The sequence below is a fragment of the Rhineura floridana genome, chromosome 4 (genome assembly GCF_030035675.1).
Source record: "Rhineura floridana isolate rRhiFlo1 chromosome 4, rRhiFlo1.hap2, whole genome shotgun sequence".
Classification (NCBI taxonomy): domain Eukaryota; kingdom Metazoa; phylum Chordata; class Lepidosauria; order Squamata; family Rhineuridae; genus Rhineura; species Rhineura floridana.
In genome coordinates this window covers 79,837,333-79,854,963 of record NC_084483.1, presented here as the reverse complement: position 1 = coordinate 79,854,963, position 17,631 = coordinate 79,837,333, and the positions used below count along the sequence as shown (strand labels likewise).

At 42.4% G+C, this 17,631-nt stretch overlaps 1 protein-coding gene and 1 pseudogene across 11 annotated transcripts in view; both read right to left on the bottom strand.

Annotated features, from left to right (window-relative positions):
* Window positions 1–17,631, bottom strand: part of GRIK2 (glutamate ionotropic receptor kainate type subunit 2) — a 614,747-nt gene that overhangs the window by 544,837 nt on the left and 52,279 nt on the right. The gene's annotated exons all lie outside the window — the stretch shown is intronic.
* LOC133384769 (5S ribosomal RNA) lies at window positions 13,271–13,389 on the bottom strand (annotated as a pseudogene).

The following is a 17,631-nucleotide window of genomic DNA, read 5'->3' as shown; positions in this document are numbered from 1 at the left end:
GGCTCTAAATTCTAGCTAATTTAGTGAAGCACATCATCAGGAAGTCCGGCCAAACAAAAGTTCGTATATATAAGGAATGTAGCCTTTCTGGTTTTATTAAGGTTAAACTGACAAATTGCATTACATTTCATAAAAATAACATAATTAAGTTAAATAGTTTCTCATAGCTTCCCAAGTAGGTTGCTAGTTCTAAAATTTGTTATAAGCTGCTTTGAGCTGCTGGGATAGTAGGTAGCTATGTTTTCTTTAAAAAGAATAATAATCAGGCTTATTCAATGTTTGCACATCCAAAGTATTAAAATATCATACTCAGTGGTTAAAAAACAAACAAAAGAAAGCCTTGCTGGATCAGGCCAATGGTCCACCTAGTCCAGCATCCTTTCCTCACAGGGGCCAACCAGATGCCCATGGGAAGCCCGCAAGCAGGAACTGAGGGCAACACCACTCTCCCCATTTGTGATTACTAGCAACTAGCATTTAGGGACATACTGCCTCCAACAGTGGAGGTAGAACACAATCATCAATCATTGAGATCTGATTAGCTCCTTTTAAATCCTGAAGCAAATTTGGGTTTGTTATTTACACACCTTTTGTTTATTCTACACCCTGAGCTGTTATATAGCCTTGCCTTCAGCTTCTTCCAGCATAATGTAGTGGTTAGACTAGGGCCTGGGAGATCAGGGTTCAAACCTCAACTCAGCCATGACTGGGTGACTTTGGGCCAGTCACAGTGTCTCAATGGAAAGGTGGGATATAAATGTTATAATAAATAAAAATAAAGGATCTAAGCATTTCTAAGTTATTAAATGGCTATTTGCTTTCCCTTTATTCAAAGTATCCTGTCCTTTAAATCATGTCTTCTAAGGTGCCCAGATAAGAAATGATGGTTCAGAACTGTTCAAAAGTAACCTAATTGTAAGCCAATGCACAATATTAGACTTTCAGGATCCACAGAAGATGTGAGACTTCAGAAGCAAATGAATCACATAAAATGTATATTCATACTTTCTACCCCAAAACAGATTTTCACACTTTTCCCCAAGGGGAGTAGTAATTAGAACCTAATCATCATATTAGCGGTTATTACTGCATAATAATTATATATCAGCTGCTAAACATCTTAACCATTAGATTCTTAATTAAAGAAAAATCTCTGTTTAAACAGGTATTAGCCTGAACTGCATTTGACCATTTGCATTTATTTGGATGATGTGCAGTTCTGAACAAGCATCACAGATTGTTTGTAAACAAAAGCAGACAAAGCCCCAGTTTTGAGCACTAGTTACTGAGCCAGCATGGTAAAGGTGCAGTGCAAGACCTCCGCTTCCATCATGCAAAGAGCTTCCAGGGCGAACCCAGGGTGACCCAATGGCAAAGACCAAATTGTGTGGAGACCAAGTTCAATTCTTTACCAATTCGTTTTTTACTATTCCAATGAAATATTGTTACTGAAGTCATGAAACCAAAACTAAAGAGAAAAATCTAATTGAGTTTAAGCGAACAACACCTACACAGCTTCCACGTCTCTGATATTTATGAGGTTTTAATAGCCATGAGTAGTCAATATTATTTTCAAGGGTTGCATTGGTCATCACAAATGGCCCAACGTCAACGCATGCTCCAATCCGGGACTGAGATGCAACAGCTAAGAAGAACCCATGACAAGCAAAGACAACACCACACAGTTCAGGCAACAAAGCATCTTTCCATAATAGAGGCTTCACACTTTTGCCCTGTCCAGTGACTGAACATCTCCCAAAGTAAAACAAAACTGTGATCCAAGTTTGCCAACTTCCTTCAGCACCTGCTGTGCCTAATCATAATTTATCTAGTGCAAGAAAGTCTCTGCCTAAGTCATTGCCACATCATGACCATGGTAATTAATTTATTTATTTTTTAGAAAAATAAATGCGAGGCTAGTTTATCCCAATATCTGGAGCATTTCACACCCAGCTGACAGATAAAAGTTTCAATAAATATTTCTTGGTGACAGACAACTGGATAAAAATATGTCATATTTTATCAAGAAAGAAAAGGTCACAGACTAAATTATATTTTATACTGAGGGGAAATGCCAGAATATTGCTACTTATTTGCTTATTGCAAGCATGCAGATAAGATGAGGCATATTTAAACATGTGCACGCATGTATGTGCACATGCATTTTTATTCCTGTGTGGTTTGTGAGCTTTTCTTCTCCCCAGTTTAGAATGATAAATTGCACATTTTTCTTAAAGGGTTAAATTATTTTTATTTTCATTTTAAAAGGAGTCTTTAAGCCCATTGATGTGGAAGGAGGGCAACACGATAGTGTTGAGCTGGAGACATATTTTGAAATATGGCAGAGATCAGTGAAGGTGAGACTAGGGGATGGCTCAGCCTCTTCCTCTAGGAAGTGAGATCATGAGGAGAGAGTTTTAATCCCTGGGCAGCTGGATCCTATGGTCCAGCTCTGTCACAGCTATACTGACATTATTCCAGTGTAAAGCCATTGTGATTTTATACACTCCCAGCAGCAAAGTCAAAAACACAAGAATAGCAGAGGAAATAACTAATCCAGCTACACCAACTGGCACTGCCACAGCAGCGAAAGCTCCAGATTCAGTGAACCATTCAGTGCACTAAGACAGTGGACATCCCCATAAGGTCATTCTGCCCGGTACACATGAAACCAGTTAGCTAAGGAGAGAGAAAAGCATCTCCCTTGCAGTGAAGAGGATGGCAGCAACAGCTACCCACAGCCACAAGGCCTTTCCTGAGACAAGAGGTCAAATGCTCCAGCAACCTGTAAAAGAGCAGCCTCCTAACAGTTACCCCTTTGCCAGGGAAATTGCCAAGGCCAGAAAAGGAAATGACAAACTGACATTATATTCATAACCAGCAACCAATCTTGCTATCAGAAAAATGCTCTGATATGGACAAACTGTCAGATTAGTCCACTACGCACAGTCCATATGAATTGATGTCTTTTTGCAAAGCAGATGTTCCAATGTACAAGGCAGAGTGAAGCTACAATAGCAAGAGCTCACAGATCAACAGCAAGAACTAACAGGTACAGCCAGCAACCACCTAGTAGCTGAGTAGGAAAGAGCAGTGCAGTGTGGGAAATTTCCACACACACGGCCACAGATGAAGTCATGCTGGTGTTGAAGTCATGTCCTGAAATGATGTTCAAGTGACCTCCCTAAGCCAAAGTACATATTTTGGGTGGTCTGCTAGAGATCATGATTTGAGACAAAAGAAAGAGCAAGCAGCACTAGAAATCAAATATTCCACTCCACTGTAGCCCAGCCTTTCCCAACCTGGTGCCACCTTGCTATATTTTCTATGAAAGTAGTTTATAAATATCTAAATAAATAAAGTTTTTAACTACACATTCCTATCAGCCCCAGCCAGCATGACAGACTGAACTGGCAACTCATGATGACATATTCCAGTCCGGGGGGGGGATCATTTTGTATAACAAATTCATCTTCATTTTGCAGAACTGCAATCTACCCAAATTATGCAGCCCAAGTTACTGTTCTATGCAATAAAAAAGAAAAATAATATGTATAAGTAAAGGTACAATATATTAAACAAACTAACCCATTTGTTGTGCACTCTGTTTACAATATGGAAGTCATTTTCCATAACATTGAAGAATCTGAATAGGTCCCAGTCTTCCTGGACAAAATTAGTTGCTCAAACAAACTGAGGTCTAAACAGATCTGGTTATATCAAATGACACAGGCTTTCATCTCTTGAAGTCCTGTTTCATTGACAACAGTGTTTTGAAATATCAGTTAATAATGTGATCTAGGAACACCTGCTAACAGATTTTAGCAATCTATTCAAACAAGGAATTGTCTGGAAAGACGTTATATAGATTTTGATGTGTAAATGCAACAGCATTTCATTTATTTCCATAACAATTGTACAGCAAGTCACTTTTCAACACATTTTACAGTCATGTAGGTTAAGCTAAGTGCCTGATACTACTGTGTCCAGAGATCTGGTAAAAATAAAGATCTAGATTCAGATTAGCGGGGAAGAAGTTCCTACCTAATTCACACTTCCTGAAAGAATATGTGAATTGAGATGTAGCTCTCCTTGAAAATTGACACTTCTCTGAATTTTGTGATGCAGTTCTCCAACCAAATAATGTGTGCGCAGCAGTTGCAAGTACTCTTGGATGAAACAGATTATCTTGACCCATCCCAGTCTGGGTTCAGGCCTGGTTATGGGACTGAATCGGCCTTGGTCGCCCTGATGGATGACCTTTATCGGGAGAAGGACGGGGGAGTGCAACCCTGTTATTCTTTATTTTTATTTATTTATTATTTGATTTATATCCCGCCCTTCCTCCCAGCAGGAGCCCAGGGCAGCAAACAGAAATGCTAAAAACACATGAAAACATCATAAAAACAGACCTTAAAATACATTAAAACAAAATGTTTAAAACATTTTTTTAAAAAAAGCTTTAAAAACATCTTTTTAAAAAGGATTAAAAACATATTATTAAAAAAAAACACATATTAAGCAATTCTAACACAGACACAGATTGGGATAGGTCTCAACTGAAAAGGTTTGAGATCAAGTAAGAATAAAAGGGTCGCACTCCCCATCTCCAAAATGATGTTTTTTCTAACCACTGTAGGAAGTTTTCTTTTTTAAAAAAACTGACAGAGGTAAAAAGCAATTGCTTGGCTTCGAGGGTGTTGAGATTGCTTTGTGGTATTTATAGTTATTGAGATAATTTAAATTAGATTTAAACACAGTCATCTTAAGTTACAAGCCGATACTTATTAGCAGCCACCCTTAAAACAAAAGCAGGTTTTCTGAGACAGGATATTGATTTCTTCAACTACTACTCAACCCCAACCTCGTGTCTCGATAATGCAATTCCAAACTAAAATGAGTCAGAGCTGTGGAAAGGCCTACTCTGAACAAGCACTGACAGGTTGCTTGATATGCTGCTCATGCTTTGGAAACGATGAAGTGTGGCGTTTCGTGCATTAAGGCTGACTGCAAGCTTCCCAAAAAATAAAACAAGAATCTTCTTTTTCCCCACCCCACCCTGGCAATATGGGAATTTATTTATTCAATTTATAGCTCACCCTCACTTTCTAGACAAATATTTATTGTCTAGAAATATGAAATGAAATACTCCAAATACAGTAGTAAAAACTCAGTAAAATGCCAAACCGTTACAAACAGGCTGAAAATTAAAACCTATGGAATACAGCATTGGCTATCATACAGCGCTGACCATTGAAAAGCCTGGCCATATAACCTTGTGCTACATCAGGGGAATCCAACATGGTATCCTCCAGATGTTTTAGACTACAACTCCCATAATTCCTGACTATTGCCCATGCTGGCTGGAGCTAATTAAAGTTGTAGTCCACAACATCTGGAGGGCACCATGTTGGCTACCCCTGCCTTACATGTCATACTACACATATTGTTGATTCTCAGTGTGGAAAGATGGGTGGGGTTACACAGACTGAGGGAGAGGGCTATGCAACACAGAGAGGTATAGTTAGAAGGTATTCCTTCTCTATGCCTAGTCATGAGTTGCTGGGCCCACTTGTTTTCCTCCTCAATCTTGCCATAACAGCAGTGTCCAACTGTCAGTTCCAGTTCTACCACTACCACAAAGCAACGAACACACACACCCCTCACCACCTTTTCCCCTCATCTTCCCCTTTGAAAGTTACATGGGCATCATTACAGGATACAGATTGATAGATTCTAAATAGACAAAACTGCCATCCTATCCCAGTGCAGGTAGGAATTTACTCAGCATTGCTAGGACGATTGTGCTGACGCCAATCGCTGCCGTTGTAAAAGATCACTGTGCTTATTTTGCATACATGTAAACTGTAATTGAATTGTCACAAACAATATTTGTGTGTTTCATTGCCATTTAACTCCAACATTTGCATTTGTAAGCCAGCAGGATAATGAAATTTACAAATTCAACACCTGAGCGTGGGTTAATCCAGCCTTTTTCCTCCTTTTTGCTGCTAAAGAGAACAGCTGGCCAGCAGAGTGGTAGAAAAGAAATTTGCACCTGGACATCCAGAGCAGTTATCCATGGTACATCTAATGCTGTTGACTTGTTAATGGCAAATGTAATCAGGACTGTACTCCTACTTGGCAGCCTATTTAAAAAAACAAAACAACCAACACTTTCAACATTTATGGCTTTTGGATATTAAGTGTTTCATCCCATAGTGATCATGTAAACTTATCCAGAGTAAAGCATAGTTCTGCTCTTTCTGGAGATGGGTCATGGCTCAGTGGCAGAGAATCTGCTTTGAAATGCAGAAGGTACCAGATTCAATCTCCAGCATCTCCAGGTAGGACTGCAAATGTCCCCTGTCTGAAACCCTGGAGAGCTGCTGCCAGTCAGTGTAGACACTACTGGGCTAAGATGGACTAATGGTCTGACTCAGGATAAGGCAGCTTCCTATGTTCCTCTGAAGGATAGATGAGATCAATGGCTCACTTCATCCAGTTCTTATCATCATCAATGAGTTGTTAAAAGGAAACTTTTCCTACATATTTGTTTTGACTAGTGGCATCTTTGCAAGGTCACGGGCAAAGCAAGTTATCTGAACAAATGTACAGTGGCACTAGTGGGAGTACTAAAGATTTAATTTTAAATGGCCTATCAAACAAGAAAACTGGAAATGTTTTCAGGATATTTAATAATATGCTAACTACCAGGGATTGGGATAAATTTAATTTTGTTTGCATTTTGTCGGGAGGATGAGCTGGGCTCCTGGGGGTTTGGAAGGAGAGGATTCAGATGGCTGGCAGAGGGAGGAGGAACTTACCCTCTGTGGAGCGAAGCCGAAACAGAGGACATGCCAGAGATAGGGTCGCCTAGCAACGGGGAGCCTGAGAGCCTTGAAGTTTTAGAATCCCCCCCAGACATTCCCAGGCCCTCCCTTCTCCGCAGCTCAGAGCAAGAGGGAGGGCTGATCACAGCAGAAAGGCGGAGAGATGGTTTACCCTCAGCTCTTCCTTTATCACCCATAGTGGAATCGGACACTTCAGAAGAGGAGGAGGTGATGCCTCCCCCCTCACCACGCACACGCAGACGGTTGAAAAGACAGGAGAGAAGGGGGGGAAGGCGGGCAGTACCTGAGGGGGAGTTAAGGAGGAGCAAAAGGTTGCGCGCCCGTTTAGCCCCTTCTTAAAGAACAGGCGGGAAGCAGCCCCTTGCTCTGTCAACTTTCTCCCAATGTCGCAGGACCTGTATCCCTGTATTGCTTCATGAGAAAGCGCAGTCTTTGTTTGGACATTACCCTAATAAAACACGAATTAACTACAACCTCTGGTCTGTTTCCTGAGTTGCATCCTGGGCCTGACAGCTTGACAGAGCCACCTAAATCACCCTCAACGCTCTCTTCACTTGACTGGGACAAGATGTCAAAGGAAGCAGCGGGGGGGACGAACCCCACTTCTGAGACGGAAGAAGTGAAACTCTTGAGAACTAAGGTAGATGAATTGCAGACGGATGTCCAAGCCCTGCTAGCAGCAGTCAAGGCGCTGAAGACGGATAATCAAACCATGAAGGCCACGATAGACCAGATGCAAACAGCCCCTCCAGCTGCCGCAGTAAAGGTTCCCATTGGATTGCCCCCAAAATACGCGGGACAAAGTGATCAGTTGGCAACTTTCGTGGCTCAATGTGAGTTATATCTGGATGTCAGGCACATGGAGTTTCCAGACGATGGGGCTAAAGTGGCGTTCGTGATTAGCCTCCTGGAGGGAGAAGCTGCAAAATGGGTGACTCCGTATCTCGTGAGAAAAGATACTGTCTTAAGAAGGTACAGAGGATTTATACAGGAGATGACCGAGATGTTCCAAGACCCGCAAAGAGCTGAAACAGTAGCGTGGCAACTAGGCGCTCTGAAGCAAGCTAAAGGGACCGTTTCCGAGTACACTAACGCTTTTAAAATTCTGTCCCAGGAAACTGGTTACAATGACGCCGCCCTGATGTTTATGTACCGGAGTGGATTAAATGCTGAAATCCTGGATGAGTTGGCCAGGACCTCCCCCCCCGCTGACCTACCAGGGCTCATCCGGCTATGCCTACAGATAGATCACTGGATGGAAGGAAGGCGCCTGGAAAGGAAGCAGGTCCCGAGATACTCAACCTCGGCATCTCGCAGCAAGACCCTTCCCTCTGCAGGAATGGCAGGTAATGCAGCTGAGGGACAGGGAGGGGCTAGGCCAAGACTGTCGGAAGAAGAAAAGGAAAGACGCTGCCGAGAACGTTTATGCTTTTATTGTTCAAAGCCGGGCCACGTGGCCAGAGACTGTGGACTAAAAGGGGGGAAAGCTGAGCCGTCGGGAAACTAGAACACCCAGTCCACGTGCAGGCCGGTGGACTGGGGAAAGCATTGTATAAAGGCCCCCCAACGATCCAACCTCCCTCAAAGGGGGTGTTGGTCTTGCCTATTCGGATTACAACTTCCAGAGGAGTGGTGTTTAATTCCACTGCCTTAATTGACAGTGGAGCCTCCACAAATTTTATTGATGCAAAGTTAGTCAAGCGTCATGGAATTTCCCGGTGGAAACTGAGACCCCTGAAGTCAGGAGGGGTGACACAAGCCACAGAGGAAGTGAAACTTCAAATCCCCGGGCACGAAGAGTTCATTTCGCTATACGTGTCAGATCTCTCGAACTTTGAGGTGATTCTGGGAATGCCCTGGCTAGCAAAGCATGAACCCACAATAAGTTGGAAGGAGGCGGTGGTGTGGTTCACCTCACAGTATTGCCAGGAGAACTGTCAACCTGAAGGAATCAAGAACACCTTAGCGGGGGCAGTGCAAGAGATCGAGCAAGTGACCCTGCCGCCAAAGTATGAAGAATTCAAAGATGTGTTTGATGAAAAAGAGGCAGAGACTTTACCCCCCACCACCACCCTTACGACTGTGCGATTGATCTAGTGCCAGGAGCCAGCATCCCATCAGGGAGAATCTACTCTCTCACAGGGATTGAGAGGGAGGCCCTGAAGAAATTCCTGGATAAAAACCTGAGACGAGGATTCATACGCCCCTCACAATCCCCTGCTGGAGCGCCACTATTGTTTGTGAAAAAGAAGGGGGGGAACTCAGACCCTGTAATGACTATCACGCATTGAACCAGATCACCATCCCCAACAGCTACCCGCTGCCCCTGATCTCAGAGCTGTTGGACCGACTGCGCTCTGCAAAAATCTTCACGAAGTTGGATTTGAGAGGAGCGTACAATCTGATCAGGATGAAGCAGGGAGATGAATGGAAAACAGGGTTCTTGACCGCTTACGGACAGTATGAATACCTGGTCATGCCGTTCGGACTTTGTGGAAGGCCAGGAATTTTTCAAAAATTCATGAACGACGTGTTTAGAGACTTGTTGGACACATATGTAATCTGTTACTTAGATGATATCCTGGTGTTCTCAAAGAACCAGGAAGACCACGACCAGCATGTGAAGACGGTGTTGCAGAGACTGAGAGAAAATCACCTGTATGCTAAATTAGAGAAATGTGGATTTGACCTCAAGTCTCTAGACTTCCTTGGATATCGAATCTCAGTGGAAGGCGTGGAGATGGACCCAGGGAAAGTAAGCTGTATATTGGACTGGGGCCAACCTGTCACCAAAAAGGATGTACAACGGTTTTGGGGGTTTGCCAATTATTACAGAAAGTTCATTCCAGGGTTTTCCAAATTGACAGCTCCTCTGACTGACTGTTTAAGGGGAAAGAAGAAGTTTCAATGGACAGAGGATGCCACCCAGGCCTTTGAGGAGCTGAAGAGAAGGTTCGCTTCCGAGCCCATTCTGCACTTTGCTGACCCGACCCGCCCTTTCATCGTGGAAGCAGATGCTTCAGATTTTGCTATCGGGGGGGGTCCTTCTGCAATTAGACCAAGAAGGAAAGGAGCTGCACCCCTGTGCGTACTTCTCTCGGAAGTTAAAGCCTGCAGAGAAGAATTACACAGTTTGGGAGAAGGAGCTGCTGGCCATCAAGGACTCTTTTGAAAACTGGAGGCAATACCTAGAGGGGGCCCCTCATCAGATCGAAGTGCACTCCGACCACAAGAACCTGGAAAGCCTCCAAACTGCCAGAAAGCTGAACCAGAGACAAATAAGATGGTCCCAGTTCTTCACCAGGTTTAACTTCAAGATTACTTACCAAGCCCAAGCCAAAAACCAGAGAGCTGATGCCTTATCCAGACAGCCACAGTACAAAAAAAGTGAATCCGAGGACCAGCCTCAGTACGTGATCCCGCCAGAGAAATTAATGTTGGGATCATGCCAGTCTTCGTGGGAAGAGGAACTCAAAAAGGCACAACAAGAAGATGCAGACGTACTAAAATATGGGCAGGAGACGGGACAAAGTCAAGACTCAGAAGTAACCTTTCACTGGAGGAATGGACTATTATGGTTCAAAACAGCCAGATATGTGCCAGAAGAAGAATTAAGGCTCAGAATCCTACGCCAGTGCCATGATTCCATCACAGCGGGACACTTTGGGATTTACAAAACCATTCAGAACGTGGCCAAGGACTTCTGGTGGCCTAAAATGCGTAGGGATATTGAAAGCTATGTAAAGTCCTGTTCTGTCTGTCTGCGGACAAAAACACAAACAGGAAAACCAGCAGGACTGTTACAACCGCTACCTGTCCCACATGAACCCTGGAAGGATCTCTCCATGGATTTTATAACTGATCTACCCAAATCCCAAGGAATGACAGCCGTTTTAGTCGTGGTAGATCTACTCACCAAAATGGCGCATTTCCTCCCTTGTGCAGAGGCCTTAGAGGCTAAGGAAACGGCCAAGTTATTCATCAAAGAAGTCTACCGACTGCATGGGTTGCCAAACAGTGTAGTCTCAGACCGAGGAACTCAGTTCACAGCCAAATTTTGGAGAGCAATGTGGAAACAGTTGCAGACGGAATTAAAACTCTCCTCCGCCCATCACCCCCAGACAGATGGGCAAATGGAACGCTTGAACGCCGTTTTGGAAAGATATTTAAGAAGTTATGTGTCCTATCAACAGACTGACTGGGTATCATATTTGTATTTTGCAGAGTTCGCCTACAACAATTCTCTACACTCCAGCACTCAACAAACCCCATTCTTCGCGAATTATGGATTCCATCCTAAAGTCTTTCCAAGCAGCTCAGAAGGAATGCTGGTACCGGCAGCTGAGGACTTCCTAAAAGAATTGCAAGCGGCGCAACAAACACTGAAACAGCAGTTAAACGAAGCCAAAACAGAGTACAAGCGAGTTGCTGACCTGCACAGGAAGGAGGGCCCCCCCCTTCAACCGGGAGACCAGGTATGGCTGTCCACCCGTTTCCTCCAGATGCCGGGCAAATGTAGAAAATTACATGACAAAAGGGTGGGTCCTTTTGAAATAGAAACTCAAATTAATCCCGTGGCGTACCGGCTGAAGCTACCTGACACGTTTAAAATACATCCTGTGTTTCATCGATCCCTCTTGACGAAAGCTGCCCCTCCCAGTGAGCTGCGGCCGGAGGAGCCTCCCGGAGCTCCACTCCTGATAAATGAGCAGCTTGAGTTTGAAGTTGAGGAGATCTTAGATTCCAGGATCAGATGCCACAAGCTGCAGTATTTGATTCACTGGAAGGGCTATGGAGTGGCTGACAGATCATGGGAAAATGCAGATGATGTGCATGCTCCAGAGTTAGTAAAACTTTTCCATCAACGTTTTCCTCACCGCCCCAAGCCAGACAGGGGGAGGGGGGCACAGCTTGGGAGGGGGAGTTAAGGAGGAGCGAAAGGTTGCGCGCCCGTTTAGCCCCTTCTTAAAGAACAGGCGGGAAGCAGCCCCTTGCTCTGTCAACTTTCTCCCAATGTCGCAGGACCTGTATCCCTGTATTGCTTCATGAGAAAGCGCAGTCTTTGTTTGGACATTACCCTAATAAAACACGAATTAACTACAACCTCTGGTCTGTTTCCTGAGTCGCATCCTGGGCCTGACACATTTTAATAAGAAACGACTTAATTCTCATCTTTTGAACCTAATGCAAACCAAAACACAATTGTCTGACAAAATTCACACTTTCTGAATTTTGTGATGCAGATCTCCAACCAAATGATGTGAACAAAAATGCATATATTACGAGAAAGTGGCATAAAATTGCATATGTTAGCGAAAATAACATTTTAAACATTCCTTATATTAATCAAAACTGCATACCAAAATGTATATATTAGGATAAATTTGCAGTAAAAAGCTGATGAATTTTCATAATTCATTAATGCTGATTTATTTTTTAAAACATCACAAATTGCTGCAGAAATGTGGAGAACTGAATTTAAGATGGGAAAAATTAGAAACTGAAATGGATATATTTGTCCATCCCTACTTAGACAATCTATATTTGGAAGGAGTGAAGCATACATCCAGTGCTCAATTTATGGTGGGCGGAAGAGCAGAGAGGACCCAATGAAATCCACAGGACACATCCCCTGATACTCCCTAATATAAATCATGCTTCTCTTGCAGTCTTCTAAAAACAGTAGGAGCACAAGAGGTAAGGGAGCCTCTGTCATTCAAGCACTGTGCACCCCTCAAATCAATGTCTGCTTTGCTTGGAAGCAGAGAAGGCACTGGGGGGAACAAAGGAGCGGGCACCCAAGCAAGCCCAATTGTATAGCACATAGCCTCTCTTGGCCAACATCAGCACTCCAACATAACTCCCTACAGAAACATCTATGACATGGTGGAACTTAGACCTGTATGGAGCAGTTGATTGAAAATAGACTGAGCAGACTTGGTTGGGCAATTTCCAAACAAGCACACTATTTTTTGCCTAGACAAGAACTCAATAACTCCTACAAATTGACATAAGAATTAAAAGGCTGATTTATCAATAGGATCCTGACTGGTGTATTCTAAATCCCAACACAAAGAGATACCTTTGTGACTTCTCTGGCATTCTGATCCTCAAAAACACCAGGAGGTCTCATAATCAGTGTATGTTTTGGTGGTCATAGCATTATCCAAGAGCTATCCAGTTAGAAGCAAGTCAAACAAATGCAAGTATCTGAAGAATTAATGTATTGATCACAAACACACACTCCCCCCCATAGGTGTAAGGAGCAAAAAACAAACCCCACATATTTTTGTTGTTGTTATATGCCTTCAAGTCAATTACGACTTATGGCAACCCTATGAATCTTTTTCTGGATATATTCATAGGGTTTTCATGGTAAGAGGTATTCAGAGGTGGTTTACCATTGCCTTCCTCTAAGCCTACGGCACCCGGTATTCCCAGGCGGTCTCCAATCCAAGTACTAACTAGGCCTGACCCTGCTTAGCTTCTGAGATCAGATGAGATCGGGTGTGTTCAGGGTAGTACGGTCGTAGGCTAAGCCCACATATATACTTTCATGAAACAATCATGGATATATGTTACCACACTTACATACCAGATTTTAGGTCTGTATACATGTATCAAAACAGAGGGTTGTCTTCAACTAAATCCTACTCAGAGTTGACCCATTGAAATTAATGAACCTTAGTCATGTCTATTAACTTCAGTGGGTTTACTCTGAGTACAAGTAACATTGAATACCACCCAGAGATGTGAGCAAACTTCACAAATACAGGTGCACACTTTTCCACTAAAGCAATGAAGGAAAAGTGCCACATGTGACTGTGAAGTGGCATGATATTTAAAAAAAGCCAAAGAGAACCAGGTTTTCAACAACTAAAATAAAAAATGATGTGCCTCTGCAATGCTTATTATGTAAAGAGTTACAGTGAATACTTTTCCAATATATTCATGCTTTTTAATGGTTGTGTTTGCCTCCAACACAATCTTAAACAGCCTTAGTTATAGACTTTTAAAAAGTCAATGAACCATGTAATTAGAAGTTCAGCGGTGTTTTGATTTAAACCTACAACTGACCAATTATTTTATAAGAATATCTCTGGTTTAACAGGAGCTATCCTGGAAGCAAACCTTGATTAATTCCTATTGCATTTAAAATGGGGGTCAGTCTTGCTGCAATCTGCAAACCATTTTCAGGGCTACATACGCACCAAGAAATGTGGAGCTGCAGATGTGTATATCGTATACATATCTCTGTATGTACTGTACAGCACTAAGCTTATGAAGAATTTGTGCACAACTGATTGGTGAGCATTATTGTAAAGTTTATGGTCTTCAGTAGCTGTTAAAGAAATGCTGTGCAATTGCATTGGTTTTTAAAATTTGGTTAGAACAAAGTTATGCTTTCAACATGTATTCCTAGCTAGGTGTTACTCAAATAACCCGCGGTCACACACACACACACACACACACACACACACAAGCTTTGCCCTCAATACTTGTGTGGAATGAAGCAAGCAGGCAAAAGGTGCAGGGCTTGTCAAGGAGGAGGTGTGCAGGAGTGAAAAAGACAGTGAAGTCTGTAGAAGTGTAACCGAGGCACACTTACTTGCAAGAATTTTCTTTTTTCTAGTTATTCTTGCCTCATATGTCTGTAGCCAGATGAGTGAGAAGAGAGAAAACAAAGCTAGGATTAAACCACACTAGGGGGTTCTGATGTAATAAAAAGCATGGTTAATGCAAGCTGAGATTCAAGCTGAGAAGTCAACTTCACGCCATGAATTTAAGGCCATTGTTTGTAAACAAACTATGATTTAGGCTGCAATCTAATACATGTCTACTCAAAAGTAAGCTCAATTGTATTCAATGGGAGTTACTCCCAGGTAAGTGTACTGGATTGCAGCAAAGTAGTGTTCCATCTAAACACGGCCAATGAGAATTTAACAACCACTCCTCTTTTCCTGTTCCAGGGATGAGGCACTTGTGGCCCTCCAGATGTTGTTGGATTCTAGAATGTTTTTTCTGGCTGCATTTTGAGGTGGACACTTCCCTCACTAGCCACACCTCCCTTCCACACTGCTGCCTTCAGACCTTTCAGGACCTCCCACAGCAAAGCATTGGGCCAACCACTGTATCTGTCTGAGCCTGCAACAAAGGGTTTCCATTGGCCACACCTGGAAGACAAAGGAGTCGATCTACCAATCAATTGAGAAACCTGCCTGAAGCTGATTTTTTTAAAAAATGCACTGGCGTTGATCCAATAAGTTTTTAGGAGTAAAAACAGGTGGGGTTTGACTAGTGTCATGTGCTCCCATTTTGAGAAAAGAAAGGAAGAGATGCACTGGAACTGGCACAACAGTAAGAGTGTCTCTACCCTTATTTTTCATGGACTACTTGAAATTGCAGAAAGTCTTGGTGGGCCACTTAATTATTTTTCTGCCTGTTGTAGCAATTGTAATGCAATTCTAGATGTTGTATGATTTTAATTGTATTTTTATTGCTTCTTTTATATATTGTATTACAATTTGAATTCCATAGAATACAATGTAAGAAATAAAAGAAGCAATAAAAATGCAATTACAAATCAATATGAATACTGAATGTAATTAATGTGCTGTCTCCCATCTCCAACTACACATTCACAGATGCACCACGGACCACCTGTATGAAACTCATGGACCTCCGGTGGTCTGCAGACCATTTTGGAAACCCCTGCTCTATCACATGCCTTGTATCTCAGACCGTCTTACCACTAGCAGTGTCATGGAAGGATATGGCAGGAGGAGCCAAATACATCTTCACTTAGCCTGGCATCCATTGAAAATTATCTCCTACTAACCAATGATTTAATAGTCATATTTTACACTAAAAACACTGCAGATTTGTGCTACCTAAGCATCACACATTGTAGACAATGTATACTTTCAAGTCTGTTTAAGTTACTTTGTTGTGTTTATCAAATACAAGATCTTTCTCATACTACTTCCACTCTAGGTACACACTACTCAATTGGTTTTAAAAGTATATTTTCATCTGACAATTTTTGCAATAGGCTGATGGTCTCATTCTCACTCATCAAAGCACCTCAAAACAGTTCAGAGTCCAAGAAAGGATAGGGCATGCACAAATGGTATGAAAACAAATACCAGTCTGAACAAAAGCAAACAAAACTGTTCTTAACATGGCCAGATCCAAGGCCTATAAAATAACTTATGAACAGCATATCTATCTGTTGACTCATTTAAAATTGGAACCTAACTGTAAGCCATGCAACCAACAATTTTCTGCTGTCAAGCTCTTTGCTCCTCTGATTTGTATTATTGTGCCTCCTTCAATTAACACAATATATTTTCTGTTTCTAAATATCAGAATTTTCCAACTAGAATTTATTATTTGAGACTCATCAATCCCAAAGTTAGCAAATTGGCCCTGAGTTTGTCAAAAGACAAAGGAGGACTGCTGCTTCAGTCAATAGTCAATGCTTATAGAGGGTTCCTGCACTGTTGCAGAACCAACAATGTAGCACTGAGGAAGAAAACAAACCAGAAGCTGGTGCAACTGGGACCCACAGCACTGAATGCTGGTACCAATGGGGGCTTGTGGACTCTGAATTTGGTAGGGCTGCTTCGACAAGGCCAAATGGCATTAAGCATAAGAACATACAAAATCATGCTGGAGCAGACCAAAATCCCAATCTGTTCTCTACGAGATACCTATGTGAAGCAGAGTAGCAGGACATGACAGTTTATGTTCAACTGAGCAGTGTTCCCTAGCAAGGGAACAGCCATGCAACATAATCCTATGGATGTTTATTCAAAAGCAAGTCCCACTGAGTTAGATGGAGCTTACTCTTATGTACGTCTGCATAGAAATCAGATTTTGCCACCATCCTTTTTACATCTTACTCCAAGACAGTTGAGTACAAACAAAAACATACAAACCAGGATTCCTTAGAATTTCCATAGATCACATACAAGATACCCTAGAACTCTCAAATAAGTTACCTCAAAGTAACATCAGATACATTGCATTATAGTCACAGATCTGAAATCTCACATCAATTCAACATGGTATTCATGTAGCTTCTAAGCAAGAGCCACGGGAGCTGCAACATTCACACTACACGTGTAAATACATTTATTGTTGGAGAAATGCAGTTCCAAAAAACAGCAATCTCCCAATTTTGTTATGGAAATATGCAGATACTCAGCGTCTGAGCTGCGTATGTGCCAGTGTGTGTATTTACCTAAGCAGCAGGCTTTTACCCTGCATTTAGATCACTGAGACTTAAGACTTAGTAAAATAAGAAAAGCTACTTTATTTATAGAAATACATAGTAGATAGGAAAGGCATACCTACTTCTAACACTAAGTTGGAGTGCAATGCCTAGACTTGGGTATTGCCCTCATGGCTCAGGAGAGACAGCACTCTCTCCTCAGACAGTGGAAGAAGTAGACAAAGGAAGGAGGGGCAGGTCAGCTTCCCTGAGCATATCAGTTTACAACGGAAGGAAGTTAAGATAGAGAAGAGCACAGGTAAAGGTAGGCAAGCCTAGCCAGCTGCAGAATCCTAACTCTATCTTCCTTCTGGAATACAAACAAAAGAACCCAAACAGGAGTTGCTCTTGCTCCACTTCCAACAAATTTGATGCCTATGACCTTGTAAAGTAGTCCAGAGTTTCCCCTCAGAAAATCTGAAGGCTGCTCCTGGAGGGAATTATTTATAGAACACATCATAGCAATAACTGCAGCCTGTAGCCCTTACCTAGCAAGTAGGT